The sequence below is a fragment of the Marmota flaviventris genome, unplaced genomic scaffold, assembly GCF_047511675.1.
Source record: "Marmota flaviventris isolate mMarFla1 unplaced genomic scaffold, mMarFla1.hap1 Scaffold_1276, whole genome shotgun sequence".
In the NCBI taxonomy this organism is placed as follows: Eukaryota; Metazoa; Chordata; class Mammalia; order Rodentia; family Sciuridae; genus Marmota; species Marmota flaviventris.
In genome coordinates, this window is record NW_027287874.1 from 18,027 (window position 1) to 42,657 (window position 24,631).

At 66.7% G+C, this 24,631-nt stretch overlaps 9 non-coding genes and 1 pseudogene across 9 annotated transcripts; all 10 read left to right on the forward strand.

The window, feature by feature from the left end:
* Nucleotides 1-1,651: 1,651 nt before the first annotated feature.
* Nucleotides 1,652-1,770, forward strand: LOC139703770 (5S ribosomal RNA). The gene has a single exon (XR_011705856.1). It is a non-coding gene; the product is annotated as a 5S ribosomal RNA (ribosomal RNA).
* A 2,385-nt stretch (nt 1,771-4,155) lies between these two features.
* On the forward strand, nt 4,156-4,274 carry LOC139703771 (5S ribosomal RNA). Its single transcript, XR_011705857.1, has one exon. It is a non-coding gene; the product is annotated as a 5S ribosomal RNA (ribosomal RNA).
* Nucleotides 4,275-6,666: 2,392 nt separating this feature from the next.
* Nucleotides 6,667-6,785, forward strand: LOC139703756 (5S ribosomal RNA). Its single transcript, XR_011705843.1, has one exon. It is a non-coding gene; the product is annotated as a 5S ribosomal RNA (ribosomal RNA).
* A 2,382-nt stretch (nt 6,786-9,167) lies between these two features.
* Nucleotides 9,168-9,286, forward strand: LOC139703767 (5S ribosomal RNA). Its single transcript, XR_011705854.1, has one exon. It is a non-coding gene; the product is annotated as a 5S ribosomal RNA (ribosomal RNA).
* A 2,403-nt stretch (nt 9,287-11,689) lies between these two features.
* LOC139703757 (5S ribosomal RNA) lies at nt 11,690-11,808 on the forward strand. The gene has a single exon (XR_011705844.1). It is a non-coding gene; the product is annotated as a 5S ribosomal RNA (ribosomal RNA).
* Nucleotides 11,809-14,205: 2,397 nt separating this feature from the next.
* Nucleotides 14,206-14,314, forward strand: LOC139703768 (5S ribosomal RNA; annotated as a pseudogene).
* Nucleotides 14,315-16,715: 2,401 nt separating this feature from the next.
* Nucleotides 16,716-16,834, forward strand: LOC139703762 (5S ribosomal RNA). Its single transcript, XR_011705849.1, has one exon. It is a non-coding gene; the product is annotated as a 5S ribosomal RNA (ribosomal RNA).
* Nucleotides 16,835-19,234: 2,400 nt separating this feature from the next.
* LOC139703758 (5S ribosomal RNA) lies at nt 19,235-19,353 on the forward strand. Its single transcript, XR_011705845.1, has one exon. It is a non-coding gene; the product is annotated as a 5S ribosomal RNA (ribosomal RNA).
* Nucleotides 19,354-21,749: 2,396 nt separating this feature from the next.
* LOC139703759 (5S ribosomal RNA) lies at nt 21,750-21,868 on the forward strand. Its single transcript, XR_011705846.1, has one exon. It is a non-coding gene; the product is annotated as a 5S ribosomal RNA (ribosomal RNA).
* Nucleotides 21,869-24,259: 2,391 nt separating this feature from the next.
* Nucleotides 24,260-24,378, forward strand: LOC139703760 (5S ribosomal RNA). The gene has a single exon (XR_011705847.1). It is a non-coding gene; the product is annotated as a 5S ribosomal RNA (ribosomal RNA).
* The last annotated feature ends 253 nt before the right edge of the window (nt 24,379-24,631 follow it).

Sequence of the window (24,631 nt, forward strand, 5' to 3'; positions counted from 1 at the left end):
CTCTCACACACACACACAAACACACAGAGACACACACTCACCCCTCTACCCCCCACCCAACCCCAGCCAACTCACTCTGGGCTGCAAGTCACCAGGTCCATGGTAGCCTGGAGACTGGGCAGTCACAGGTTCTCTCATCTCCCATCTAACTTCCCATGGATGTAAGAGTGGATTCACAACATCACCCTTGAAGTGCGCGCAGGACTTCAGGGTGTGTGCTCAGCAGAGGCTGAGAGAGGGCCGAGGAGGCCACAGGGTCTTAGGAGTCTGCGCTGAGAGCCAAGCAAGAGAGGCAGATGGCAAAAGAGGGCAGGCGCTCCTGAAAGAGGAGGAAGCAGCCTTCAGAGCAGGCAAGCGGTTCGGGGCCAGGGGGTTGCCATGGAGGACCAGGTGCCAAGAGGAGTTGAAGCCTGGCCGGTGGGGACAGGGGAAGCAGAGGCCCTTGGTCGCGGTCACCGGTCCACCTGCAGAGGACAGGACAAGACGCAGGGCCTGACGACCCGGTGGGCGCGTGTCCCCGCAACGCAACCACAGCTCCCCTCCCTCCCCCCTCTCCCCCGTGCAATGCTTGCAGGGGAGGGGGCTTTCCGTCTGGTGAGGCCGCCGACTAAGCTCCCCACAGGGGTTTGAATCAGGGTGCTTCTTCCACAGGCGGTCCTTTCCTGGACACAGGACAGAGGGGTCTATGCCCTTCCTCAGGGCGGTGCTGTGCACGTGCTGGGTCGTTGACTGGTACCAACAAGGCGCAGAGCCCTCCGACCTTGGCATTGGGTCCGAAGGGGGTGACTGCGGTGGCTTTGCAGAGTGGGCCCGAAACTCAGGGCGAGGCACGACCCCAGCGGCGCACTTCTGAGCCTGGCCGGGCGACTGACTGACTGGGAGCCAGCCGGCCGCTGCCCCCGGCCACCCTCTGCCCGGTTTTCCCTGAGTCCCTGAGTGTGTTCTCCCTCCTGCCCTCCCTGTGCGTGGCTCCACTCGCCAGGCACGCTCAGGGGACGTGTGTGGCCGGCGGCTGGCCATTGCCCAGTCGGACTGCATTTCCGCCTGGGGCGCAGGCCTGTGTCAGGGTCCCTGGGGTGTCCGAGGGGGTGCCCGCCTGCCTCTCCGCCCCTGGCTCTCTGGGCTCCGGGCTAGGCTAGGCTAGGTTCGCGCGCGCGGGACACTGAAAGGGCCAGGGCTTCTGGGCTTCTCCGCCTGGCGAAAGGCGGGGTGGGCCGTGGCGGTGGGGGGCCGGGGGTCCGTGGGGGGGTTGGGGTCGCGGGAGGCCTGGGCCTTGGCGAGGAGCGGCGGAGGAGGCCAGGCCACGCCAGGCCACGCCAGGCCGGGGCGGGGCGGTGCGATCCCTGCGGGCGCTTGGTGGGGCTCGCGGTAAGTGGAGCCAGGTGGAGAGCGGCGGTGTTGGAGGCGGGACTCAGCCAGTCCCAGTCTCCAGGACCCCTGGGCCGCTGCCCGGTGGAGTCAGGTCGGAGCGGAGCGTGAGAGCCCCCAGCCTTGAGTTGAGTTGGGCTGGGCTGCGCTGTTGTGGGGCGGGCGAGGGAGGCCCCCTGCGACCACCCCCTCCGATTTCCCCCCTCCACCCCCCTCCCGTCCCCTGGGACTGAAGGGTGGAACCCGGAGCAGGCTCTTGAGGCGCCCCCGGGCGGCCCTCCCCGTCTACGGCCATACCACCCTGAACGCGCCCGATCTCGTCTGATCTCGGAAGCTAAGCAGGGTCGGGCCTGGTTAGTACTTGGATGGGAGACCGCCTGGGAATACCGGGTGCTGTAGGCTTTTGCGCCCCCTTCCCACACACACTTTTAACCTGCGTGGCCCCGAGAGACAGGCCGTGACCCCCGGGCCCTCGGGCCAGGGCGCAGGCGCAGCCCTGGGCTGCCGGTCGCTGTCCCCTTCAGGCCTGCGGCTGGCCTCCCGACGACCAGCGCCCAGCGCCTGCAACAAGGCCCACAGGCCTGGCTCTCCCCAGGGACGCTAGGACACTCACTCCATGAGACCCCGCTGAGCCGAGCCAGGTCCAGGCCACGACCCTCCATGTGCACCCAGACCGACCCCCCCACCCCTCGGCCTGGAGGATGGGGTGTGTGGGGGGGCGACACCCGCCTTCCCCAGAACACGGGGCCCACCCGCGGGGCCCGCTCCCTCACCCGTTCCTGCCACACAAGCAGAACCTTGACACCCAGATCCTGGGAGTGGGAGAGTCCATCGAGCGTCTCTGCCTGGGTCCTTTCTCTTTGCACCACCTCCGCAAGGTCCCTCCTGTGTCTCTACCTCCTTCCCCACCGCCTTCCTCCGTGAGGGTCCCCTGAGTCAATCTCTCTCTCTGCCTGTCTCTCCCTTTCACTCTCATCGGAGCAGCAGATGTCTCTGTGGGTCCCTGTTCATCCATCTCTCCTTCTCTCTTGTGCCTCTCTTGGCCTGTGAGGAGGCATCCCTGTCTCCATCTCCCACTCAATCCCTCTCTGGCCTTGACTCTCTCTCTCTCTCTCTCTCTCTCTCTCTCTCTCTCTCTCACACACACACACACACACACACACACACACAGAGACACACACTCACCCCTCTACCCCCCACCCAACCCCAGCCAACTCACTCTGGGCTGCAAGTCACCAGGGTCCATGGTAGCCTGGAGACTGGGCAGTCACAGGTTCTCTCATCTCCCATCTAACTTCCCATGGATGTAAGAGTGGATCACACATCACCCTTGAAGTGCGCGCAGGACTTCAGGGTGTGTGCTCAGCAGAGGCTGAGAGAGGGCCGAGGAGGCCACAGGGTCTTAGGAGTCTGCAGCTGAGAGCCAAGCAAGAGAGCAGATGGCAAAGAGGGCAGGCGCTCCTGAAGAGGAGGAAGCAGCCTTCAGAGCAGGCAAGCGGTTCGGGGCCAGGGGGTTGCCATGGAGGACCAGGTGCCAAGAGGAGTTGAAGCCTGGCCGGTGGGGACAGGGAAGCAGAGGCCCCTTGGTCGCGGTCACCGGGTCCACCTGCAGAGGACAGGACAAGACGCAGGGCCTGACGACCCGGTGGGCGCGTGTCCCCGCAACGCAACCACCGCTCCCCTCCCTCCCCCCTCTCCCCCGTGCAATGCTTGCAGGGGAGGGGGCTTTCCGTCTGGTGAGGCCGCCGACTAAGCTCCCACAGGGGTTTGAATCAGGGTGCTTCTTCCACAGGCGGTCCCTTTCCTGGACACTGGACAGAGGGGTCTATGCCCTTCCTCAGGGCGGTGCTGTGCACGTGCTGGTCGTTGACTGGTACCAACAAGGCGCAGAGCCCTCCGACCTTGGCATTGGGTCCGAAGGGGGTGACTGCGGTGGCTTTGCAGAGTGGGCCCGAAACTCAGGGCGAGGCACGACCCCAGCGGCGCACTTCTGAGCCTGGCCGGGCGACTGACTGACTGGGAGCCAGCGGGCCGCTGCCCCCGGCCACCCTCTGCCCGGTTTTCCCTGAGTCCCTGAGTGTGTTCCTCCCTCCCTGCCCTCCCTGTGCGTGGCTCCACTCGCCAGGCACGCTCAGGGGACGTGTGTGGCCGGCGGCTGGCCATTGCCCAGTCGGACTGCATTTCCGCCTGGGGCGCAGGGCCTGTGTCAGGGTCCCTGGGGTGTCCGAGGGGGGTGCCCGCCTGCCTCTCCGCCCCTGGCTCTCTGGGCTCCGGGCTAGGCTAGGCTAGGTTCGCGCGCGCGGGACACTGAAACGGCCAGGGCTTCTGGGCTTCTCCGCCTGGGGGGTGGGCGTGGCGGTGGGGGGCCGGGGGTCCGTGGGGGGGTTGGGGTCGCGGGAGGCCTGGGCCTTGGCGAGGAGCGGCGGAGGAGGCCAGGCCACGCCAGGCCACGCCAGGCCGGGGCGGGGCGGTGCGATCCCTGCGGGCGCTTGGTGGGGCTCGCGGTAAGTGGAGCCAGGTGGAGAGCGGCGGTGTTGGAGGCGGGACTCAGCCAGTCCCAGTCTCCCAGGACCCCTGGGCCGCTGCCCGGTGGAGTCAGGTCGGAGCGGAGCGTGAGAGCCCCCAGCCTTGAGTTGAGTTGGGCTGGGCTGCGCTGTTGTGGGGCGGGCGAGGGAGGCCCCCTGCGACCACCCCCTCCGATTTCCCCCCTCCACCCCCCTCCCGTCCCCTGGACTGAAGGGTGGAACCCGGAGCAGGCTCTTGAGGCGCCCCCGGGCGGCCCTCCCCGTCTACGGCCATACCACCCTGAACGCGCCCGATCTCGTCTGATCTCGGAAGCTAAGCAGGGTCGGGCCTGGTTAGTACTTGGATGGGAGACCGCCTGGGAATACCGGGTGCTGTAGGCTTTTGCGCCCCCTTCCCACACACACTTTTAACCTGCGTGGCCCCGAGAGACAGGCCGTGACCCCCGGGCCCTCGGGCCAGGGCGCAGGCGCAGCCCTGGGCTGCCGGTCGCTGTCCCTTCAGGCCTGCGGCTGGCCTCCCGACGACCAGCGCCCAGCGCCTGCAACAAGGCCCACAGGCCTGGCTCTCCCCAGGGACGCTAGGACACTCACTCCATGAGACCCCGCTGAGCCGAGCCAGGTCCAGGCCACGACCCTCCATGTGCACCCAGACCGACCCCCCCACCCCTCGGCCTGGAGGATGGGGTGTGTGGGGGGGCGACACCCGCCTTCCCCAGAACACGGGGCCCACCCGCGGGGCCCGCTCCCTCACCCGTTCCTGCCACACAAGCAGAACCTTGACACCCAGATCCTGGGAGTGGGAGAGTCCATCGAGCGTCTCTGCCTGGGTCCTTTCTCTTTGCACCACCTCCGCAAGGTCCCTCCTGTGTCTCTACCTCCTTCCCCACCGCCTTCCTCCGTGAGGGTCCCCCTGAGTCAATCTCTCTCTCTGCCTGTCTCTCCCTTTCACTCTCATCGGAGCAGCAGATGTCTCTGTGGGTCCCTGTTCATCCATCTCTCCTTCTCTCTTGTGCCTCTCTTGGCCTGTGAGGAGGCATCCCTGTCTCCATCTCCCACTCAATCCCTCTCTGGCCTTGACTCTCCTCTCTCTCTCTCTCTCTCTCTCTCTCTCTCTCTCTCACACACACACACACACACACACACACACACAGAGACACACACTCACCCCTCTACCCCCCACCCAACCCCAGCCAACTCACTCTGGGCTGCAAGTCACCAGGTCCATGGTAGCCTGGAGACTGGGCAGTCACAGGTTCTCTCATCTCCCATCTAACTTCCCATGGATGTAAGAGTGGATTCACACATCACCCTTGAAGTGCGCGCAGGACTTCAGGGTGTGTGCTCAGCAGAGGCTGAGAGAGGGCCGAGGAGGCCACAGGGTCTTAGGAGTCTGCGCTGAGAGCCAAGCAAGAGAGCAGATGGCAAAAGAGGGCAGGCGCTCCTGAAAGAGGAGGAAGCAGCCTTCAGAGCAGGCAAGCGGTTCGGGGCCAGGGGGTTGCCATGGAGGACCAGGTGCCAAGAGGAGTTGAAGCCTGGCCGGTGGGGACAGGGAAGCAGAGGCCCCTTGGTCGCGGTCACCGGTCCACCTGCAGAGGACAGGACAAGACGCAGGGCCTGACGACCCGGTGGGCGCGTGTCCCCGCAACGCAACCACCGCTCCCCTCCCTCCCCCCTCTCCCCCGTGCAATGCTTGCAGGGGAGGGGGCTTTCCGTCTGGTGAGGCCGCCGACTAAGCTCCCACAGGGGTTTGAATCAGGGTGCTTCTTCCACAGGCGGTCCTTTCCTGGACACTGGACAGAGGGGTCTATGCCCTTCCTCAGGGCGGTGCTGTGCACGTGCTGGTCGTTGACTGGTACCAACAAGGCGCAGAGCCCTCCGACCTTGGCATTGGGTCCGAAGGGGGTGACTGCGGTGGCTTTGCAGAGTGGGCCCGAAACTCAGGGCGAGGCACGACCCCAGCGGCGCACTTCTGAGCCTGGCCGGGCGACTGACTGACTGGGAGCCAGCGGGCCGCTGCCCCCGGCCACCCTCTGCCCGGTTTTCCCTGAGTCCCTGAGTGTGTTCCTCCCTCCTGCCCTCCCTGTGCGTGGCTCCACTCGCCAGGCACGCTCAGGGGACGTGTGTGGCCGGCGGCTGGCCATTGCCCAGTCGGACTGCATTTCCGCCTGGGGCGCAGGGCCTGTGTCAGGGTCCCTGGGGTGTCCGAGGGGGGTGCCCGCCTGCCTCTCCGCCCCTGGCTCTCTGGGCTCCGGGCTAGGCTAGGCTAGGTTCGCGCGCGCGGGACACTGAAACGGCCAGGGCTTCTGGGCTTCTCCGCCTGGCGAAAGGCGGGGTGGGCGTGGCGGTGGGGGGCCGGGGGTCCGTGGGGGGGTTGGGGTCGCGGGAGGCCTGGGCCTTGGCGAGGAGCGGCGGAGGAGGCCAGGCCACGCCAGGCCACGCCAGGCCGGGGCGGGGCGGTGCGATCCCTGCGGGCGCTTGGTGGGGCTCGCGGTAAGTGGAGCCAGGTGGAGAGCGGCGGTGTTGGAGGCGGGACTCAGCCAGTCCCAGTCTCCCAGGACCCCTGGGCCGCTGCCCGGTGGAGTCAGGTCGGAGCGGAGCGTGAGAGCCCCCAGCCTTGAGTTGAGTTGGGCTGGGCTGCGCTGTTGTGGGGCGGGCGAGGGAGGCCCCCTGCGACCACCCCCTCCGATTTCCCCCCTCCACCCCCCTCCCGTCCCCTGGACTGAAGGGTGGAACCCGGAGCAGGCTCTTGAGGCGCCCCCGGGCGGCCCTCCCCGTCTACGGCCATACCACCCTGAACGCGCCCGATCTCGTCTGATCTCGGAAGCTAAGCAGGGTCGGGCCTGGTTAGTACTTGGATGGGAGACCGCCTGGGAATACCGGGTGCTGTAGGCTTTTGCGCCCCCTTCCCACACACACTTTTAACTTGCGTGGCCCCGAGAGACAGGCCGTGACCCCCGGGCCCTCGGGCCAGGGCGCAGGCGCAGCCCTGGGCTGCCGGTCGCTGTCCCTTCAGGCCTGCGGCTGGCCTCCCGACGACCAGCGCCCAGCGCCTGCAACAAGGCCCACAGGCCTGGCTCTCCCCAGGGACGCTAGGACACTCACTCCATGAGACCCCGCTGAGCCGAGCCAGGTCCAGGCCACGACCCTCCATGTGCACCCAGACCGACCCCCCCACCCCTCGGCCTGGAGGATGGGGTGTGTGGGGGGGCGACACCCGCCTTCCCCAGAACACGGGGCCCACCCGCGGGGCCCGCTCCCTCACCCGTTCCTGCCACACAAGCAGAACCTTGACACCCAGATCCTGGGAGTGGGAGAGTCCATCGAGCGTCTCTGCCTGGGTCCTTTCTCTTTGCACCACCTCCGCAAGGTCCCTCCTGTGTCTCTACCTCCTTCCCCACCGCCTTCCTCCGTGAGGGTCCCCCTGAGTCAATCTCTCTCTCTGCCTGTCTCTCCCTTTCACTCTCATCGGAGCAGCAGATGTCTCTGTGGGTCCCTGTTCATCCATCTCTCCTTCTCTCTTGTGCCTCTCTTGGCCTGTGAGGAGGCATCCCTGTCTCCATCTCCCACTCAATCCCTCTCTGGCCTTGACTCTCCTCTCTCTCTCTCTCTCTCTCTCTCTCTCTCTCTCTCTCACACACACACACACACACAGAGACACACACTCACCCCTCTACCCCCCACCCAACCCCAGCCAACTCACTCTGGGCTGCAAGTCACCAGGTCCATGGTAGCCTGGAGACTGGGCAGTCACAGGTTGTCTCATCTCCCATCTAACTTCCCATGGATGTAAGAGTGGATTCACACATCACCCTTGAAGTGCGCGCAGGACTTCAGGGTGTGTGCTCAGCAGAGGCTGAGAGAGGGCCGAGGAGGCCACAGGGTCTTAGGAGTCTGCGCTGAGAGCCAAGCAAGAGAGCAGATGGCAAAAGAGGGCAGGCGCTCCTGAAAGAGGAGGAAGCAGCCTTCAGAGCAGGCAAGCGGTTCGGGGCCAGGGGGTTGCCATGGAGGACCAGGTGCCAAGAGGAGTTGAAGCCTGGCCGGTGGGGACAGGGAAGCAGAGGCCCCTTGGTCGCGGTCACCGGTCCACCTGCAGAGGACAGGACAAGACGCAGGGCCTGACGACCCGGTGGGCGCGTGTCCCCGCAACGCAACCACCGCTCCCCTCCCTCCCCCCTCTCCCCCGTGCAATGCTTGCAGGGGAGGGGGCTTTCCGTCTGGTGAGGCCGCCGACTAAGCTCCCACAGGGGTTTGAATCAGGGTGCTTCTTCCACAGGCGGTCCTTTCCTGGACACTGGACAGAGGGGTCTATGCCCTTCCTCAGGGCGGTGCTGTGCACGTGCTGGTCGTTGACTGGTACCAACAAGGCGCAGAGCCCTCCGACCTTGGCATTGGGTCCGAAGGGGGTGACTGCGGTGGCTTTGCAGAGTGGGCCCGAAACTCAGGGCGAGGCACGACCCCAGCGGCGCACTTCTGAGCCTGGCCGGGCGACTGACTGACTGGGAGCCAGCGGGCCGCTGCCCCCGGCCACCCTCTGCCCGGTTTTCCCTGAGTCCCTGAGTGTGTTCCTCCCTCCTGCCCTCCCTGTGCGTGGCTCCACTCGCCAGGCACGCTCAGGGGACGTGTGTGGCCGGCGGCTGGCCATTGCCCAGTCGGACTGCATTTCCGCCTGGGGCGCAGGGCCTGTGTCAGGGTCCCTGGGGTGTCCGAGGGGGGTGCCCGCCTGCCTCTCCGCCCCTGGCTCTCTGGGCTCCGGGCTAGGCTAGGCTAGGTTCGCGCGCGCGGGACACTGAAACGGCCAGGGCTTCTGGGCTTCTCCGCCTGGCGAAAGGCGGGGTGGGCGTGGCGGTGGGGGGCCGGGGGTCCGTGGGGGGGTTGGGGTCGCGGGAGGCCTGGGCCTTGGCGAGGAGCGGCGGAGGAGGCCAGGCCACGCCAGGCCACGCCAGGCCGGGGCGGGGCGGTGCGATCCCTGCGGGCGCTTGGTGGGGCTCGCGGTAAGTGGAGCCAGGTGGAGAGCGGCGGTGTTGGAGGCGGGACTCAGCCAGTCCCAGTCTCCCAGGACCCCTGGGCCGCTGCCCGGTGGAGTCAGGTCGGAGCGGAGCGTGAGAGCCCCCAGCCTTGAGTTGAGTTGGGCTGGGCTGCGCTGTTGTGGGGCGGGCGAGGGAGGCCCCCTGCGACCACCCCCTCCGATTTCCCCCCTCCACCCCCCTCCCGTCCCCTGGACTGAAGGGTGGAACCCGGAGCAGGCTCTTGAGGCGCCCCCGGGCGGCCCTCCCCGTCTACGGCCATACCACCCTGAACGCGCCCGATCTCGTCTGATCTCGGAAGCTAAGCAGGGTCGGGCCTGGTTAGTACTTGGATGGGAGACCGCCTGGGAATACCGGGTCCTGTGGGCTTTTGCGCCCCCTTCCCACACACACTTTTAACCTGCGTGGCCCCGAGAGACAGGCCGTGACCCCCGGGCCCTCGGGCCAGGGCGCAGGCGCAGCCCTGGGCTGCCGGTCGCTGTCCCTTCAGGCCTGCGGCTGGCCTCCCGACGACCAGCGCCCAGCGCCTGCAACAAGGCCCACAGGCCTGGCTCTCCCCAGGGACGCTAGGACACTCACTCCATGAGACCCCGCTGAGCCGAGCCAGGTCCAGGCCACGACCCTCCATGTGCACCCAGACCGACCCCCCCACCCCTCGGCCTGGAGGATGGGGTGTGTGGGGGGGCGACACCCGCCTTCCCCAGAACACGGGGCCCACCCGCGGGGCCCGCTCCCTCACCCGTTCCTGCCACACAAGCAGAACCTTGACACCCAGATCCTGGGAGTGGGAGAGTCCATCGAGCGTCTCTGCCTGGGTCCTTTCTCTTTGCACCACCTCCGCAAGGTCCCTCCTGTGTCTCTACCTCCTTCCCCACCGCCTTCCTCCGTGAGGGTCCCCCTGAGTCAATCTCTCTCTCTCTGCCTGTCTCTCCCTTTCACTCTCATCGGAGCAGCAGATGTCTCTGTGGGTCCCTGTTCATCCATCTCTCCTTCTCTCTTGTGCCTCTCTTGGCCTGTGAGGAGGCATCCCTGTCTCCATCTCCCACTCAATCCCTCTCTGGCCTTGACTCTCTCTCTCTCTCTCTCTCTCTCTCTCTCTCTCTCTCTCTCTCACACACACACACACACACACACACACACACACACACAGAGACACACACTCACCCCTCTACCCCCCACCCAACCCCAGCCAACTCACTCTGGGCTGCAAGTCACCAGGTCCATGGTAGCCTGGAGACTGGGCAGTCACAGGTTCTCTCATCTCCCATCTAACTTCCCATGGATGTAAGAGTGGATTCACACATCACCCTTGAAGTGCGCGCAGGACTTCAGGGTGTGTGCTCAGCAGAGGCTGAGAGAGGGCCGAGGAGGCCACAGGGTCTTAGGAGTCTGCGCTGAGAGCCAAGCAAGAGAGCAGATGGCAAAAGAGGGCAGGCGCTCCTGAAAGAGGAGGAAGCAGCCTTCAGAGCAGGCAAGCGGTTCGGGGCCAGGGGGTTGCCATGGAGGACCAGGTGCCAAGAGGAGTTGAAGCCTGGCCGGTGGGGACAGGGAAGCAGAGGCCCCTTGGTCGCGGTCACCGGTCCACCTGCAGAGGACAGGACAAGACGCAGGGCCTGACGACCCGGTGGGCGCGTGTCCCCGCAACGCAACCACCGCTCCCCTCCCTCCCCCCTCTCCCCCGTGCAATGCTTGCAGGGGAGGGGGCTTTCCGTCTGGTGAGGCCGCCGACTAAGCTCCCACAGGGGTTTGAATCAGGGTGCTTCTTCCACAGGCGGTCCTTTCCTGGACACTGGACAGAGGGGTCTATGCCCTTCCTCAGGGCGGTGCTGTGCACGTGCTGGTCGTTGACTGGTACCAACAAGGCGCAGAGCCCTCCGACCTTGGCATTGGGTCCGAAGGGGGTGACTGCGGTGGCTTTGCAGAGTGGGCCCGAAACTCAGGGCGAGGCACGACCCCAGCGGCGCACTTCTGAGCCTGGCCGGGCGACTGACTGACTGGGAGCCAGCGGGCCGCTGCCCCCGGCCACCCTCTGCCCGGTTTTCCCTGAGTCCCTGAGTGTGTTCCTCCCTCCTGCCCTCCCTGTGCGTGGCTCCACTCGCCAGGCACGCTCAGGGGACGTGTGTGGCCGGCGGCTGGCCATTGCCCAGTCGGACTGCATTTCCGCCTGGGGCGCTGGGCCTGTGTCAGGGTCCCTGGGGTGTCCGAGGGGGGTGCCCGCCTGCCTCTCCGCCCCTGGCTCTCTGGGCTCCGGGCTAGGCTAGGCTAGGTTCGCGCGCGCGGGACACTGAAACGGCCAGGGCTTCTGGGCTTCTCCGCCTGGCGAAAGGCGGGGTGGGCGTGGCGGTGGGGGGCCGGGGGTCCGTGGGGGGGTTGGGGTCGCGGGAGGCCTGGGCCTTGGCGAGGAGCGGCGGAGGAGGCCAGGCCACGCCAGGCCACGCCAGGCCGGGGCGGGGCGGTGCGATCCCTGCGGGAGCTTGGTGGGGCTCGCGGTAAGTGGAGCCAGGTGGAGAGCGGCGGTGTTGGAGGCGGGACTCAGCCAGTCCCAGTCTCCCAGGACCCCTGGGCCGCTGCCCGGTGGAGTCAGGTCGGAGCGGAGCGTGAGAGCCCCCAGCCTTGAGTTGAGTTGGGCTGGGCTGCGCTGTTGTGGGGCGGGCGAGGGAGGCCCCCTGCGACCACCCCCTCCGATTTCCCCCCTCCACCCCCCTCCCGTCCCCTGGACTGAAGGGTGGAACCCGGAGCAGGCTCTTGAGGCGCCCCCGGGCGGCCCTCCCCGTCTACGGCCATACCACCCTGAACGCGCCCGATCTCGTCTGATCTCGGAAGCTAAGCAGGGTCGGGCCTGGTTAGTACTTGGATGGGAGACCGCCTGGGAATACCGGGTGCTGTAGGCTTTTGCGCCCCCTTCCCACACACACTTTTAACTTGCGTGGCCCCGAGAGACAGGCCGTGACCCCCGGGCCCTCGGGCCAGGGCGCAGGCGCAGCCCTGGGCTGCCGGTCGCTGTCCCTTCAGGCCTGCGGCTGGCCTCCCGACGACCAGCGCCCAGCGCCTGCAACAAGGCCCACAGGCCTGGCTCTCCCCAGGGACGCTAGGACACTCACTCCATGAGACCCCGCTGAGCCGAGCCAGGTCCAGGCCACGACCCTCCATGTGCACCCAGACCGACCCCCCCACCCCTCGGCCTGGAGGATGGGGTGTGTGGGGGGGCGACACCCGCCTTCCCCAGAACACGGGGCCCACCCGCGGGGCCCGCTCCCTCACCCGTTCCTGCCACACAAGCAGAACCTTGACACCCAGATCCTGGGAGTGGGAGAGTCCATCGAGCGTCTCTGCCTGGGTCCTTCTCTCTTTGCACCACCTCCGCAAGGTCCCTCCTGTGTCTCTACCTCCTTCCCCACCGCCTTCCTCCGTGAGGGTCCCCCTGAGTCTATCTCTCTCTCTGCCTGTCTCTCCCTTTCACTCTCATCGGAGCAGCAGATGTCTCTGTGGGTCCCTGTTCATCCATCTCTCCTTCTCTCTTGTGCCTCTCTTGGCCTGTGAGGAGGCATCCCTGTCTCCATCTCCCACTCAATCCCTCTCTGGCCTTGACTCTCCTCTCTCTCTCTCTCTCTCTCTCTCTCTCTCTCTCTCTCTCTCTCACACACACACACACACACACACACACAGAGACACACACTCACCCCTCTACCCCCCACCCAACCCCAGCCAACTCACTCTGGGCTGCAAGTCACCAGGTCCATGGTAGCCTGGAGACTGGGCAGTCACAGGTTCTCTCATCTCCCATCTAAGTTCCCATGGATGTAAGAGTGGATTCACACATCACCCTTGAAGTGCGCGCAGGACTTCAGGGTGTGTGCTCAGCAGAGGCTGAGAGAGGGCCGAGGAGGCCACAGGGTCTTAGGAGTCTGCGCTGAGAGCCAAGCAAGAGAGCAGATGGCAAAAGAGGGCAGGCGCTCCTGAAAGAGGAGGAAGCAGCCTTCAGAGCAGGCAAGCGGTTCGGGGCCAGGGGGTTGCCATGGAGGACCAGGTGCCAAGAGGAGTTGAAGCCCGGCCGGTGGGGACAGGGAAGCAGAGGCCCCTTGGTCGCGGTCACCGGTCCACCTGCAGAGGACAGGACAAGACGCAGGGCCTGACGACTCGGTGGGCGTGTGTCCCCGCAACGCAACCACCGCTCCCCTCCCTCCCCCCTCTCCCCCGTGCAATGCTTGCAGGGGAGGGGGCTTTCCGTCTGGTGAGGCCGCCGACTAAGCTCCCACAGGGGTTTGAATCAGGGTGCTTCTTCCACAGGCGGTCCTTTCCTGGACACTGGACAGAGGGGTCTATGCCCTTCCTCAGGGCGGTGCTGTGCACGTGCTGGTCGTTGACTGGTACCAACAAGGCGCAGAGCCCTCCGACCTTGGCATTGGGTCCGAAGGGGGTGACTGCGGTGGCTTTGCAGAGTGGGCCCGAAACTCAGGGCGAGGCACGACCCCAGCGGCGCACTTCTGAGCCTGGCCGGGCGACTGACTGACTGGGAGCCAGCGGGCCGCTGCCCCCGGCCACCCTCTGCCCGGTTTTCCCTGAGTCCCTGAGTGTGTTCCTCCCTCCTGCCCTCCCTGTGCGTGGCTCCACTCGCCAGGCACGCTCAGGGGACGTGTGTGGCCGGCGGCTGGCCATTGCCCAGTCGGACTGCATTTCCGCCTGGGGCGCTGGGCCTGTGTCAGGGTCCCTGGGGTGTCCGAGGGGGGTGCCCGCCTGCCTCTCCGCCCCTGGCTCTCTGGGCTCCGGGCTAGGCTAGGCTAGGTTCGCGCGCGCGGGACACTGAAACGGCCAGGGCTTCTGGGCTTCTCCGCCTGGCGAAAGGCGGGGTGGGCGTGGCGGTGGGGGGCCGGGGGTCCGTGGGGGGGTTGGGGTCGCGGGAGGCCTGGGCCTTGGCGAGGAGCGGCGGAGGAGGCCAGGCCACGCCAGGCCACGCCAGGCCGGGGCGGGGCGGTGCGATCCCTGCGGGCGCTTGGTGGGGCTCGCGGTAAGTGGAGCCAGGTGGAGAGCGGCGGTGTTGGAGGCGGGACTCAGCCAGTCCCAGTCTCCCAGGACCCCTGGGCCGCTGCCCGGTGGAGTCAGGTCGGAGCGGAGCGTGAGAGCCCCCAGCCTTGAGTTGAGTTGGGCTGGGCTGCGCTGTTGTGGGGCGGGCGAGGGAGGCCCCCTGCGACCACCCCCTCCGATTTCCCCCCTCCACCCCCCTCCCGTCCCCTGGACTGAAGGGTGGAACCCGGAGCAGGCTCTTGAGGCGCCCCCGGGCGGCCCTCCCCGTCTACGGCCATACCACCCTGAACGCGCCTGATCTCGGAAGCTAAGCAGGGTCGGGCCTGGTTAGTACTTGGATGGGATTCCGCCTGGGAATACCGGGTACTGTAGGCTTTTGCGCCCCCTTCCCACACACACTTTTAACTTGCGTGGCCCCGAGAGACAGGCCGTGACCCCCGGGCCCTCGGGCCAGGGCGCAGGCGCAGCCCTGGGCTGCCGGTCGCTGTCCCTTCAGGCCTGCGGCTGGCCTCCCGACGACCAGCGCCCAGCGCCTGCAACAAGGCCCACAGGCCTGGCTCTCCCCAGGGACGCTAGGACACTCACTCCATGAGACCCCGCTGAGCCGAGCCAGGTCCAGTCCCCGACCCTCCCTGTGCACCCAGACCGACCCCCACACACCTCGGCCTGGAGGATGGGGTGTGGGGGGGCGACACCCGCCTTCCCCAGAACACGGGGCCCACCCGCGGGGCCCGCTCCCTCACCCGTTCCTGCCACACAAGCAGAACCTTGACACCCAGATCCTGGGAGTGGGAGAGTCCATCGAGCGTCTCTGCCTGGGTCCTTCTCTCTTTGCACCACCTCCGCAAGGTCCCTCCTGTGTCTCTACCTCCTTCCCCACCGCCTTCCTCCGTGAGGGTCCCCCTGAGTCTATCTCTCTCTCTGCCTGTCTCTCCCTTTCACTCTCATCGGAGCAGCAGATGTCTCTGTGGGTCCCTGTTCATCCATCTCTCCTTCTCTCTTGTGCCTCTCTTGGCCTGTGAGGAGGCATCCCTGTCTCCATCTCCCACTCAATCCCTCTCTGGCCTTGACTCTCCTCTCTCTGTCTCTGTCTCTCTCTCTCTCTCTCTCTCTCTCTCTCTCTCTCTCTCACACACACACACACACACACACAGAGACACACACTCACCCCTCTACCCCCCACCCAACCCCAGCCAACTCACTCTGGGCTGCAAGTCACCAGGTCCATGGTAGCCTGGAGACTGGGCAGTCACAGGTTCTCTCATCTCCCATTTAACTTCCTATGGATGTAAGAGTGGATTCACACATCACCCTTGAAGTACGCGCAGGACTTCAGGGTGTGTGCTCAGCAGAGGCTGAGAGAGGGCCGAGGAGGCCACAGGGTCTTAGGAGTCTGCGCTGAGAGCCAAGCAAGAGAGCAGATGGCAAAAGTGGGCAGGCGCTCCTGAAAGAGGAGGAAGCAGCCTTCAGAGCAGGCAAGCGGTTCGGGGCCAGGGGGTTGCCATGGAGGACCAGGTGCCAAGAGGAGTTGAAGCCCGGCCGGTGGGGACAGGGAAGCAGAGGCCCCTTGGTCGCGGTCACCGGTCCACCTGCAGAGGACAGGACAAGACGCAGGGCCTGACGACCCGGTGGGCGCGTGTCCCCGCAACGCAACCACCGCTCCCCTCCCTCCCCCCTCTCACCCCTGCAATGCTTGCAGGGGAGGGGGCTTTCCGTCTGGTGAGGCCGCCGACTAAGCTCCCACAGGGGTTTGAATCAGGGTGCTTCTTCCACAGGCGGTCCTTTCCTGGACACTGGACAGAGGGGTCTATGCCCTTCCTCAGGGCGGTGCTGTGCACGTGCTGGTCGTTGACTGGTACCAACAAGGCGCAGAGCCCTCCGACCTTGGCATTGGGTCCGAAGGGGGTGACTGCGGTGGCTTTGCAGAGTGGGCCCGAAACTCAGGGCGAGGCACGACCCCAGCGGCGCACTTCTGAGCCTGGCCGGGCGACTGACTGACTGGGAGCCAGCGGGCCGCTGCCCCCGGCCACCCTCTGCCCGGTTTTCCCTGAGCCCCTGAGTGTGTTCCTCCCTCCTGCCCTCCCTGTGCGTGGCTCCACTCGCCAGGCACGCTCAGGGGACGTGTGTGGCCGGCGGCTGGCCATTGCCCAGTCGGACTGCATTTCCGCCTGGGGCGCAGGGCCTGTGTCAGGGTCCCTGGGGTGTCCGAGGGGGGTGCCCGCCTGCCTCTCCGCCCCTGGCTCTCTGGGCTCCGGGCTAGGCTAGGCTAGGTTCGCGCGCGCGGGACACTGAAACGGCCAGGGCTTCTGGGCTTCTCCGCCTGGCGAAAGGCGGGGTGGGCGTGGCGGTGGGGGGCCGGGGGTCCGTGGGGGGGTTGGGGTCGCGGGAGGCCTGGGCCTTGGCGAGGAGCGGCGGAGGAGGCCAGGCCACGCCAGGCCACGCCAGGCCGGGGCGGGGCGGTGCGATCCCTGCGGGCGCTTGGTGGGGCTCGCGGTAAGTGGAGCCAGGTGGAGAGCGGCGGTGTTGGAGGCGGGACTCAGCCAGTCCCAGTCTCCCAGGACCCCTGGGCCGCTGCCCGGTGGAGTCAGGTCGGAGCGGAGCGTGAGAGCCCCCAGCCTTGAGTTGAGTTGGGCTGGGCTGCGCTGTTGTGGGGCGGGCGAGGGAGGCCCCCTGCGACCACCCCCTCCGATTTCCCCCCTCCACCCCCCTCCCGTCCCCTGGACTGAAGGGTGGAACCCGGAGCAGGCTCTTGAGGCGCCCCCGGGCGGCCCTCCCCGTCTACGGCCATACCACCCTGAACGCGCCTGATCTCGTCTGATCTCGGAAGCTAAGCAGGGTCGGGCCTGGTTAGTACTTGGATGGGAGACCGCCTGGGAATACCGGGTGCTGTAGGCTTTTGCGCCCCCTTCCCACACACACTTTTAACTTGCGTGGCCCCGAGAGACAGGCCGTGACCCCCGGGCCCTCGGGCCAGGGCGCAGGCGCAGCCCTGGGCTGCCGGTCGCTGTCCCTTCAGGCCTGCGGCTGGCCTCCCGACGACCAGCGCCCAGTGCCTGCAACAAGGCCCACAGGCCTGGCTCTCCCCAGGGACGCTAGGACACTCACTCCATGAGACCCCGCTGAGCCGAGCCAGGTCCAGTCCCCGACCCTCCCTGTGCACCCAGACCGACCCCCACACACCTCGGCCTGGAGGATGGGGTGTGGGGGGGCGACACCCGCCTTCCCCAGAACACGGGGCCCACCCGCGGGGCCCGCTCCCTTACCCGTTCCTGCCACACAAGCAGAACCTTGACACCCAGATCCTGGGAGTGGGAGAGTCCATCGAGCGTCTCTGCCTGGGTCCTTCTCTCTTTGCACCACCTCCGCAAGGTCCCTCCTGTGTCTCTACCTCCTTCCCCACCGCCTTCCTCCGTGAGGGTCCCCCTGAGTCTATCTCTCTCTCTGCCTGTCTCTCCCTTTCACTCTCATCGGAGCAGCAGATGTCTCTGTGGGTCCCTGTTCATCCATCTCTCCTTCTCTCTTGTGCCTCTCTTGGCCTGTGAGGAGGCATCCCTGTCTCCATCTCCCACTCAATCCCTCTCTGGCCTTGACTCTCCTCTCTCTGTCTCTGTCTCTCTCTCTCTCTCTCTCTCTCTCTCTCTCTCTCTCTCTCACACACACACACACACACACAGAGACACACACTCACCCCTCTACCCCCCACCCAACCCCAGCCAACTCACTCTGGGCTGCAAGTCACCAGGTCCATGGTAGCCTGGAGACTGGGCAGTCACAGGTTCTCTCATCTCCCATTTAACTTCCTATGGATGTAAGGGTGGATTCACACATCACCCTTGAAGTACGCGCAGGACTTCAGGGTGTGTGCTCAGCAGAGGCTGAGAGAGGCCGAGGAGGCCACAGGGTCTTAGGAGTCTGCGCTGAGAGCCAAGCAAGAGAGCAGATGGCAAAAGTGGGCAGGCGCTCCTGAAAGAGGAGGAAGCAGCCTTCAGAGCAGGCAAGCGGTTCGGGGCCAGGGGGTTGCCATGGAGGACCAGGTGCCAAGAGGAGTTGAAGCCGGGCCGGTGGGGACAGGGAAGCAGAGGCCCCTTGGTCGCGGTCACCGGTCCACCTGCAGAGGACAGGACAAGACGCAGGGCCTGACGACCCGGTGGGCGCGTGTCCCCGCAACGCAACCACCGCTCCCCTCCCTCCCCCCTCTCCCCCCTGCAATGCTTGCAGGGGAGGGGGCTTTCCGTCTGGTGAGGCCGCCGACTAAGCTCCCACAGGGGTTTGAATCAGGGTGCTTCTTCCACAGGCGGTCCTTTCCTGGACACTGGACAGAGGGGTCTATGCCCTTCCTCAGGGCGGTGCTGTGCACGTGCTGGTCGTTGACTGGTACCAACAAGGCGCAGAGCCCTCCGACCTTGGCATTGGGTCCGAAGGGGGTGACTGCGGTGGCTTTGCAGAGTGGGCCCGAAACTCAGGGCGAGGCACGACCCCAGCGGCGCACTTCTGAGCCTGGCCGGGCGACTGACTGACTGGGAGCCAGCGGGCCGCTGCCCCCGGCCACCCTCTGCCCGGTTTTCCCTGAGTCCCTGAGTGTGTTCCTCCCTCCTGCCCTCCCTGTGCGTGGCTCCACTCGCCAGGCACGCTCAGGGGACGTGTGTGGCCGGCGGCTGGCCATTGCCCAGTCGGACTGCATTTCCGCCTGGTGCGCTGGGCCTCTGTCAGGGTCCCTGGGGTGTCCGAGGGGGGTGCCCGCCTGCCTCTCCGCCCCTGGCTCTCTGGGCTCCGGGCTAGGCTAGGCTAGGTTCGCGCGCGCGGGACACTGAAACGGCCAGGGCTTCTGGGCTTCTCCGCCTGGCGAAAGGCGGGGTGGGCGTGGCGGTGGGGGGCCGGGGGTCCGTGGGGGGGTTGGGGTCGCGGGAGGCCTGGGCCTTGGCGAGGAGCGGCGGAGGAGGCCAGGCCACGCCAGGCCACGCCAGGCCGGGGCGGGGCGGTGCGATCCCTGCGGGCGCTTGGTGGGGCTCGCGGTAAGTGGAGCCAGGTGGAGAGCAGCGGTGTTGGAGGCGGGACTCAGCCAGTCCCAGTCTCCCAGGACCCCTGGGCCGCTGCCCGGTGGAGTCAGGTCGGAGCGGAGCGTGAGAGCCCCCAGCCTTGAGTTGAGTTGGGCTGGGCTGCGCTGTTGTGGGGCGGGCGAGGGAGGCCCCCTGCGACCACCCCCTCCGATTTCCCCCCTCCACCCCCCTCCCGTCCCCTGGACTGAAGGGTGGAACCCGGAGCAGGCTCTTGAGGCGCCCCCGGGCGGCCCTCCCCGTCTACGGCCATACCACCCTGAACGCGCCCGATCTCGTCTGATCTCGGAAGCTAAGCAGGGTCGGGCCTGGTTAGTACTTGGATGGGAGACCGCCTGGGAATACCGGGTGCTGTAGGCTTTTGCGCCCCCTTCCCACACACACTTTTAACTTGCGTGGCCCCGAGAGACAGGCCGTGACCCCCGGGCCCTCGGGCCAGGGCGCAGGCGCAGCCCTGGGCTGCCGGTCGCTGTCCCTTCAGGCCTGCGGCTGGCCTCCCGACGACCAGCGCCCAGTGCCTGCAACAAGGCCCACAGGCCTGGCTCTCCCCAGGGACGCTAGGACACTCACTCCATGAGACCCCGCTGAGCCGAGCCAGGTCCAGTCCCCGACCCTCCCTGTGCACCCAGACCGACCCCCACACACCTCGGCCTGGAGGATGGGGTGTGGGGGGGCGACACCCGCCTTCCCCAGAACACGGGGCCCACCCGCGGGGCCCGCTCCCTTACCCGTTCCTGCCACACAAGCAGAACCTTGACACCCAGATCCTGGGAGTGGGAGAGTCCATCGAGCGTCTCTGCCTGGGTCCTTCTCTCTTTGCACCACCTCCGCAAGGTCCCTCCTGTGTCTCTACCTCCTTCCCCACCGCCTTCCTCCGTGAGGGTCCCCCTGAGTCTATCTCTCTCTCTGCCTGTCTCTCCCTTTCACTCTCATCGGAGCAGCAGATGTCTCTGTGGGTCCCTGTTCATCCATCTCTCCTTCTCTCTTGTGCCTCTCTTGGCCTGTGAGGAGGCATCCCTGTCTCCATCTCCCACTCAATCCCTCTCTGGCCTTGACTCTCTCTCTCTGTCTCTGTCTCTCTCTCTCTCTCTCTCTCTCTCTCTCTCTCACACACACACACACACACACACACAGAGACACACACTCACCCCTCTACCCCCCACCCAACCCCAGCCAACTCACTCTGGGCTGCAAGTCACCAGGTCCATGGTAGCCTGGAGACTGGGCAGTCACAGGTTCTCTCATCTCCCATTTAACTTCCTATGGATGTAAGGGTGGATTCACACATCACCCTTGAAGTACGCGCAGGACTTCAGGGTGTGTGCTCAGCAGAGGCTGAGAGAGGGCCGAGGAGGCCACAGGGTCTTAGGAGTCTGCGCTGAGAGCCAAGCAAGAGAGCAGATGGCAAAAGTGGGCAGGCGCTCCTGAAAGAGGAGGAAGCAGCCTTCAGAGCAGGCAAGCGGTTCGGGGCCAGGGGGTTGCCATGGAGGACCAGGTGCCAAGAGGAGTTGAAGCCCGGCCGGTGGGGACAGGGAAGCAGAGGCCCCTTGGTCGCGGTCACCGGTCCACCTGCAGAGGACAGGACAAGACGCAGGGCCTGACGACCCGGTGGGCGCGTGTCCCCGCAACGCAACCACCGCTCCCCTCCCTCCCCCCTCTCCCCCCTGCAATGCTTGCAGGGGAGGGGGCTTTCCGTCTGGTGAGGCCGCCGACTAAGCTCCCACAGGGGTTTGAATCAGGGTGCTTCTTCCACAGGCGGTCCTTTCCTGGACACGGGACAGAGGGGTCTATGCCCTTCCTCAGGGCGGTGCTGTGCACGTGCTGGTCGTTGACTGGTACCAACAAGGCGCAGAGCCCTCCGACCTTGGCATTGGGTCCGAAGGGGGTGACTGCGGTGGCTTTGCAGAGTGGGCCCGAAACTCAGGGCGAGGCACGACCCCAGCGGCGCACTTCTGAGCCTGGCCGGGCGACTGACTGACTGGGAGCCAGCGGGCCGCTGCCCCCGGCCACCCTCTGCCCGGTTTTCCCTGAGTCCCTGAGTGTGTTCCTCCCTCCTGCCCTCCCTGTGCGTGGCTCCACTCGCCAGGCACGCTCAGGGGACGTGTGTGGCCGGCGGCTGGCCATTGCCCAGTCGGACTGCATTTCCGCCTGGGGCGCTGGGCCTCTGTCAGGGTCCCTGGGGTGTCCGAGGGGGGTGCCCGCCTGCCTCTCCGCCCCTGGCTCTCTGGGCTCCGGGCTAGGCTAGGCTAGGTTCGCGCGCGCGGGACACTGAAACGGCCAGGGCTTCTGGGCTTCTCCGCCTGGCGAAAGGCGGGGTGGGCGTGGCGGTGGGGGGCCGGGGGTCCGTGGGGGGGTTGGGGTCGCGGGAGGCCTGGGCCTTGGCGAGGAGCAGCGGAGGAGGCCAGGCCACGCCAGGCCACGCCAGGCCGGGGCGGGGCGGTGCGATCCCTGCGGGCGCTTGGTGGGGCTCGCGGTAAGTGGAGCCAGGTGGAGAGCGGCGGTGTTGGAGGCGGGACTCAGCCAGTCCCAGTCTCCCAGGACCCCTGGGCCGCTGCCCGGTGGAGTCAGGTCGGAGCAGAGCGTGAGAGCCCCCAGCCTTGAGTTGAGTTGGGCTGGGCTGCGCTGTTGTGGGGCGGGCGAGGGAGGCCCCCTGCGACCACCCCCTCCGATTTCCCCCCTCCACCCCCCTCCCGTCCCCTGGACTGAAGGGTGGAACCCGGAGCAGGCTCTTGAGGCGCCCCCGGGCGGCCCTCCCCGTCTACGGCCATACCACCCTGAACGCGCCCGATCTCGTCTGATCTCGGAAGCTAAGCAGGGTCGGGCCTGGTTAGTACTTGGATGGGAGACCGCCTGGGAATACCGGGTGCTGTAGGCTTTTGCGCCCCCTTCCCACACACACTTTTAACTTGCGTGGCCCCGAGAGACAGGCCGTGACCCCCGGGCCCTCGGGCCAGGGCGCAGGCGCAGCCCTGGGCTGCCGGTCGCTGTCCCTTCAGGCCTGCGGCTGGCCTCCCGATGACCAGCGCCCAGTGCCTGCAACAAGGCCCACAGGCCTGGCTCTCCCCAGGGACGCTAGGACACTCACTCCATGAGACCCCGCTGAGCCGAGCCAGGTCCAGTCCCCGACCCTCCCTGTGCACCCAGACCGACCCCCACACACCTCGGCCTGGAGGATGGGGTGTGGGGGCGACACCCGCCTTCCCCAGAACACGGGGCCCACCCGCGGGGCCCGCTCCCTTACCCGTTCCTGCCACACAAGCAGAACCTTGACACCCAGATCCTGGGAGTGGGAGAGTCCATCGAGCGTCTCTGCCTGGGTCCTTCTCTCTTTGCACCACCTCCGCAAGGTCCCTCCTGTGTCTCTACCTCCTTCCCCACCGCCTTCCTCCGTGAGGGTCCCCCTGAGTCTATCTCTCTCTCTGCCTGTCTCTCCCTTTCACTCTCATCGGAGCAGCAGATGTCTCTGTGGGTCCCTGTTCATCCATCTCTCCTTCTCTCTTGTGCCTCTCTTGGCCTGTGAGGAGGCATCCCTGTCTCCATCTCCCACTCAATCCCTCTCTGGCCTTGACTCTCCTCTCTCTGTCTCTGTCTCTCTCTCTCTCTGTCTCTCTCTCTCTCTCTCTCTCACACACACACACACACACACAGAGACACACACTCACCCCTCTACCCCCCACCCAACCCCAGCCAACTCACTCTGGGCTGCAAGTCACCAGGTCCATGGTAGCCTGGAGACTGGGCAGTCACAGGTTCTCTCATCTCCCATTTAACTTCCTATGGATGTAAGAGTGGATTCACACATCACCCTTGAAGTACGCGCAGGACTTCAGGGTGTGTGCTCAGCAGAGGCTGAGAGAGGGCCGAGGAGGCCACAGGGTCTTAGGAGTCTGCGCTGAGAGCCAAGCAAGAGAGCAGATGGCAAAAGTGGGCAGGCGCTCCTGAAAGAGGAGGAAGCAGCCTTCAGAGCAGGCAAGCGGTTCGGGGCCAGGGGGTTGCCATGGAGGACCAGGTGCCAAGAGGAGTTGAAGCCCGGCCGGTGGGGACAGGGAAGCAGAGGCCCCTTGGTCGCGGTCACCGGTCCACCTGCAGAGGACAGGACAAGACGCAGGGCCTGACGACCCGGTGGGCGCGTGTCCCCGCAACGCAACCACCGCTCCCCTCCCTCCCCCCTCTCCCCCCTGCAATGCTTGCAGGGGAGGGGGCTTTCCGTCTGGTGAGGCCGCCGACTAAGCTCCCACAGGGGTTTGAATCAGGGTGCTTCTTCCACAGGCGGTCCTTTCCTGGACACTGGACAGAGGGGTCTATGCCCTTCCTCAGGGCGGTGCTGTGCACGTGCTGGTCGTTGACTGGTACCAACAAGGCGCAGAGCCCTCCGACCTTGGCATTGGGTCCGAAGGGGGTGACTGCGGTGGCTTGCAGAGTGGGCCCGAAACTCAGGGCGAGGCACGACCCCAGCGGCGCACTTCTGAGCCTGGCCGGGCGACTGACTGAACTGGGAGCCAGCGGGCCGCTGCCCCGGCCACCCTCTGCCCGGTTTTCCCTGAGTCCCTGAGTGTGTTCCTCCCTCCTGCCCTCCCTGTGCGTGGCTCCACTCGCCAGGCACGCTCAGGGACGTGTGTGGCCGGCGGCTGGCCATTGCCCAGTCGGACTGCATTTCCGCCTGGGGCGCTGGGCCTCTGTCAGGGTCCCTGGGGTGTCCGAGGGGGGTGCCCGCCTGCCTCTCCGCCCCTGGCTCTCTGGGCTCCGGGCTAGGCTAGGCTAGGTTCGCGCGCGCGGGACACTGAAACGGCCAGGGCTTCTGGGCTTCTCCGCCTGGCGAAAGGCGGGGTGGGCGTGGCGGTGGGGGGCCGGGGGTCCGTGGGGGGTTGGGGTCGCGGGAGGCCTGGGCCTTGGCGAGGAGCGGCGGAGGAGGCCAGGCCACGCCAGGCCACGCCAGGCCGGGGCGGGGCGGTGCGATCCCTGCGGGCGCTTGGTGGGGCTCGCGGTAAGTGGAGCCAGGTGGAGAGCGGCGGTGTTGGAGGCGGGACTCAGCCAGTCCCAGTCTCCCAGGACCCCTGGGCCGCTGCCCGGTGGAGTCAGGTCGGAGCGGAGCGTGAGAGCCCCCAGCCTTGAGTTGAGTTGGGCTGGGCTGCGCTGTTGTGGGGCGGGCGAGGGAGGCCCCCTGCGACCACCCCCTCCGATTTCCCCCCTCCACCCCCTCCCGTCCCCTGGACTGAAGGGTGGAACCCGGAGCAGGCTCTTGAGGCGCCCCCGGGCGGCCCTCCCCGTCTACGGCCATACCACCCTGAACGCGCCCGATCTCGTCTGATCTCGGAAGCTAAGCAGGGTCGGGCCTGGTTAGTACTTGGATGGGAGACCGCCTGGGAATACCGGGTGCTGTAGGCTTTTGCGCCCCCTTCCCACACACACTTTTAACTTGCGTGGCCCCGAGAGACAGGCCGTGACCCCCGGGCCCTCGGGCCAGGGCGCAGGCGCAGCCCTGGGCTGCCGGTCGCTGTCCCTTCAGGCCTGCGGCTGGCCTCCCGACGACCAGCGCCCAGCGCCTGCAACAAGGCCCACAGGCCTGGCTCTCCCCAGGGACGCTAGGACACTCACTCCATGAGACCCCGCTGAGCCGAGCCAGGTCCAGTCCCCGACC